A 5,578-nucleotide genomic window follows, 5' to 3' on the forward strand; every position below is an offset into this window, starting at 1 on the left:
TCTCCATCACCACCATGACCGTCTCCATCACCACCTTCACCATCTCTATCACCACCATCACCATCTCCATCACCACCATGACCTTCTCCATCACTACCTCCATCATCACCATCCCCATCACCACGACTATCTCTATCATTGCCATGACCTTCTCCATTGCCACCTCTATCACTGCCATCACCACCATGACCATCTCCATCACCACCATGACCTTCTCCATTGCCACCTTCATCACCACCATCACCGTCTCATCACCTCCATCAACGCCATCACCACTTCCATTGCTGTCATGATCATTATGGCATGGCTCAAGCCATCTTTTTCCACTCCCCTCTTCCACTCCATTTTTGGAGTTTTTCTCTGAAATTGTCCTCCTGACATAGTGAAAATCATGAAAAAATACTTGCAAGCCAGTTCCAAGGTGTTTTCCCCTCTACCACCAGCTGAGAAAGGACTCCCACCCCATCCAGTAAGGACTGGGAGGAAGAAGGCAGTAGTTAACCCTGGAGCCCACTTACTAAGCCTCAGTAAAAAGGGGGTAAAAGTCCCATCCCAGGGACCAGAAGATGCCATAATGGCTATGTCGCTGGACTCCCACGTAGTTGACTGCAGTTCGAGTCCTGGACCCGGTGCTTAAACTCACACAAGGGCGTGTGTGCGTGCATGCACAAAATCCCGAGAGGAGAATGGAGGAGAAAGGGTTGTAGTGTGGCCAGCCCCCATGGAGGGTGATTTCTTTCTGTCTCTCTAGAGCATAGCAAAAACTCTCTTAAACAAATAACAACAAAAAATGTCCTATCCCAGCTCCAGGGCCCTCTGAGATCAGACCCCACCCCTGCCCTCAGGCAAGTGGGCTCTGACTCACTTCACAGTGGAGCTTGTGGTCAAGGACTGGCGTAATTGAGGGGCTGGGGAGCTGGCTGTCCCTTGCACTGGAGTCTGATGTCGGGGACTAGTGTGAGGGGCAGGAGGCTGGAGGGTTTCCATAACTGAGCTGGCCCCAGGCCAGGTCCACAGGGAAGCTGGGGAGCCTGGTCATCTCCGTGGCAACCGGCCTCCTCTTCCTTGTCTTGGCTTGGGGGCCTGCACGCCGCACCCTTCCCTCTCTCAGGCAGGAGTTGCTTTCTTCTGAGGTAACCATGGCAACGCCTTTGTTTCCGAGGCTGGCCCGCCTCTCTCGTTCTCTCCAGGAGGGGCTCAGGGAGCTCCTTCCCAGTCCTGGCACGTCTTTGGTGGCGCCAGCCGAGGAGGTCTGCCAATGGGCTGGCCCCTGCAGTGGGAAAGTGGCTTTCTGGACCTAGAAAGGTGACCTGGCCCACCCTGCTACAGAGGCCCTTCCCCACTGCTCATGCCTTGATAGCTAGCTCCCCAGCCAGGCCACAGAGGCAGCCCCAGCCAGCCCCTGCCCTCAAGGCACCTGCAGTCCAGTGACAGGTGACTTGTGCTAGAAGCAGGGGCAGACAGGTCAGAGGCTCAGTGGGCTTGGAGGAGCAACACTATGCGAGACCTTAGGGACCCACATCGGGTCCTCATGCACGTGCCGGGGCCAGGGCCCTTCGAGCTCCACGGCGAACTGCCTTACACAGGGATGCACACGTGCAGTGCTATGCCTGCAGGGTCTGGATCGGGCCCGCTAGGCACAGCTGGCTCCATGCAGCTGGCAGACTCTTTCTGCATCCTCTAGGCTGCCTTCCTTCCCAGGGCCCTCCTTCTCTCTGTTACCCACGCTGGTTCTCCCATCTCTGGGCACATGGGTGAGTCCCTGGACTTTGGTCCCTCTGCTCTGAAACCCCTGACCCTGCAGAAGACCTGGAACCAGCATCTGGAACTCTGAGTAGCCAACTGGTTCATGTAGCTTCATTCACCTCAACCAGACTCATGACTCAGATGGGAAGAGGGTAGGGACCCTGTTGCAAGGAAAACTCTGGATGCTCACAGGTCAGAGGTTAATTAACTAGAGCGAGATCACACAGTTGGTGAGATGGCCAGCTTCATGTCCGACTCCAAAGCATTCCGGCTTAACTACGGAGCCCCAGGAGGTCAATGGGAATCCCAAAGGGTTTTGAACGGGAGTGAAAGGCTAGGGTTGTAGCTGGAGGGATAAATGGGCGCTGGCTTTGGTGAGCAATGGCACGCCAAGGTTGGTGGACGCTATTCGGCATTTAGTAGGACAGTGAGGGGCAGCTACGCCCCATCGTCGGGTCTCCAGCATCTGTGCGGAACGTCAGCCTGGGTGTCCGGGTGGCCGAGAGGTTGTCATAGCAGGCGGACGCCGCCTCCCGGCTAGGCTCGTGCACCTGCTGGCCGTGCGTCCCCGCCCCGACCACCTGACTCAGTGTTTGTAAACTCGTCTCGCCCAGTCAGCCCATCCCTTTTTCTGTCCCGCCCCTTTCGGGTCAATATTTGCATAACCCCGCCTCCACCCTGCTATGAATGGCTGTCGGAACCATCACTCCCCTCGAGTGGGCGGGACTCCACGGGAGGAGGAGAGGGGCTGCTTCAGCGGGGTGATTAGCATAGTCCCGCCCCCAGCCCGACCCTCGGGCGGAGCGCTGATTGGGCTGGTGGCGGCCGATGCGGCGGCGCCGAGCGCAGCTCCGGTGGGAGGGGCAGGGCGTGAGGACTCGCCCCTTCCTGGGCCACCTGCGAGTCCCGTCCTGCAGGTGCCCTGCCCTGGTCGCCTCTCCACCGAGCGTGCAGCAGATCCGAGCGGACTGCGGAGGGAACGTCCCCTGGCGAGCTCAGGGCTGCAGTGAGGCGCTCCCGCCCTCCAGCCCACTGCCACTGCGCGCAGGGAGAATGTCTCTGCACTGTCTGCCGGCCAGAGCAGCCAGCCTGCCGCCGCGTTGGGGATAGGCTGCTGCGTCCGTCGGTCACCCCAGGGAGGTGGCTTCTATCCGCGGAGTTTTCTTCCGAAGCACGTCTAGGACACGCGCTGGACTGGGCCCTGACCGGGGCCCCCTTTTCGGGACTTTTGTCTTCCCACCCACTGAGACGTCCACGGGCAGCACAGTGCCCTGGGCTGTGCCCCTTCGAGCGTGGTGGTGCCAGGGGCTCACTGGCCACGCCACCTGGTAGTGAGCAAGACCCTTCCCAGCTGCGTGCGCCCCAGGCCCAACCTGACCAGCCCAACATCCCTCCCTCCGCGTCTGCCGCACAAGGACGGCATCAGCCCTGCCACTTAGGCTGGCTCCCTTCCCCCGGTGGGGACAGGTGACCGCCCCCACATAGCGCCTGCCCTGTGCCATCCCACACATGACCACGAGTGAGGACTAGCAGGCCCTGGGCACGGCTGGCCGTCCTGTGCCCTCCCGCCCCTCTGTCACGATGGCTCTTCCTGAGGGGGACATTGCATCCCTGGCACCACCCAGGACTGAGGGCGCCAGCGCTCACGGGGCTGCTCCCAGCATCTGCTGGGCCGTGCTGCCGTCCCCTTCCCCTTGGCTCGCCCACGAGGAAGCTGAGGGGCAGAGGGGAACCAGCTGCCCCAGTCACGGGCATGACTAATGAGCTGCACGGAGCCTGCAAGGCCTGTCCAAGTCCGCACGGGTACCCTCTGCCGCCCGAGCGGTTTCGTCGGAGGGCTGGCATGCCCGTCACTGCACTCCAGAGCCGACCCTCGCAGCATGTCACCCTCGGGGGCCGTGGCTGCTGCCCAAGCGCCTAGGCTGGACTGTGGAAATAAAGTCACACCCGCCTGGCTGCCCAGGGCTGGCGGAAGGCCCCACCACCCCGGGTTCCTGTGTATGGGGCCCTGGGTGCTGGCTGTCCCCGCGGGTGGCAGTTACCGTGGGAGGGAGCTGGAGGGGCAGGGCTGTGGGCTGGGCACACGTGAGGTGAGTTCCACTCAGAGACCTTCAGGAGCTGGTCTTCAAGGACACGGGACACCCCCTCCCGCCGTGCGTTTGAGCGGCAGGCCCTGACAGCAAGCAGTCCTCAGTGCCCCGGAGGCCCCGCTGGCTCTCGCCCTCAAGTCTCCTCCAGCAGAGGCCAGCAAGTGAGTCTGGGATGTGTGCTTAGAGCTTGCTCGACTTTTTCTTTCTTTTCTTTGTTTTTTTTTGGAGAGTTTTTTGCTATAGGGTGCATGCACCTGCCAGAAAGAGAGAAACAGAGAGACAGAAAGCGAGAAATCACCCCCCCAGGGGGATGGCCACACTGCAATCCCTTCTCCATTCTCCTCTCAGAATCTTGGGCATGCATGCACATGCACCCAGCGTGAGTTTAAGCCACCGGGTCCAGGACTCAAATCACGGTTGACTACATGGGAATCCAGCAACATAGCCATTGTGCCAACTGCTGGTCCCTTTTTTTTTTTTTTTTTAAGAGAGAGATTTTTGCTATAGGGCATGTGCGCTTGCTGGAGAGACAGAGAGACAAAGCGAGAAATCACGCCCCCAGAGCCATGGCCGTGCAGCAATCCCTTCTCTTCCATTTTCCTCTCGGGGTCTTGGGCATGCTCACCCATGCGCCTGGCGTGAGTTTTAAGCTGCCAGGTCCGAGACTCAAGCCACAGTTAGGCCTCCCGGCCCCGACCCTAAAGCCACAGTCGACTCCGTGGGAGTCCAGCGACGTGACCAGCATGCCATCTGCTGGTCCCATCGCTCGACTTTTAAAGTTTTCTTACATTTAGCTAATTATGAAAGCGACGTTTCTTTTATTTTTAAAAATTTGCTGTAGTACACTTGCATGTACTGTAGAGACACAGAGCCAGTGAGAAGCAGCCCGGGAGGAAGGGTTCCTGTGGCCCTCTTCCCCTCTACGTGAGGTTTTGGCACACACACACCTGGCCTTTTTTTTTAAGTTTTTGTCATAGGGGATTTGTGTTCACCAGAGAGAGACAAAGAGACAGAGAGAGGGAAAGTGAGAACTCGCCCGAGGGGAATGGCCACACCGCGGTCTCTTCTGCTTCCCTCTCAGGATTTTGGGCACGCATGCACACCTGGTGTGATTTTTAAGCTGCCGGGTCCCAGATCTGAACCATGCTGTTGGCCAGGTGGAGTCCAGCCACCTAACCACCATGCCACTGGCTGGCCTGTGATGTTTTCTCTCTTTCTTTCTGTTAATGTCTCTGGAAGATGACCCCCTCAGTACCCCTGGTCTCATCTGGCCGAGCAGAGGCTCAGACCTCGCTGAAGGTGAAGCGTCTTCCCACAGGTGGGCGGGGCCCAGGTCCTGGCTGTCACCTCCATCCTGGAGGGAGGAACGTCCCTGTTAGCGCTGGCTTTGGCGTCTGTCTGTCGAGGGTTGCTGGGGGAAGGTGGCATTAGCGTCTGATGTGCAGTGGGCATGCAGGGCTCCTGGGCTCCCACCGCAGGGCCAGTGCTGAGGGGGCCCAGCAGTGACGCTGACACACCCGTGCCACCCACAGGTTGGTGGAGCCGGGACATCTTGCCGGGCAGCTCTATGTGGGCGAAGCGCATGCCCTGAAGGGTGGTCACTGAGTGTGGCCGTGCTTGGGGAGAGACCCCCAGACACCTTGGGCACGGCCCCGGGGCTCAGCCGGCCTGTGTGGGTGCCCCGGCCGGGTGGAGCTGCCTGCCTGACAGGTGCACCGCCTCCTGCTTGGTGCTGACCTTTG

Source organism: Tupaia chinensis, unplaced genomic scaffold, assembly GCF_000334495.1.
Source record: "Tupaia chinensis unplaced genomic scaffold, TupChi_1.0 Scaffold000558_1, whole genome shotgun sequence".
Classification (NCBI taxonomy): domain Eukaryota; kingdom Metazoa; phylum Chordata; class Mammalia; order Scandentia; family Tupaiidae; genus Tupaia; species Tupaia belangeri.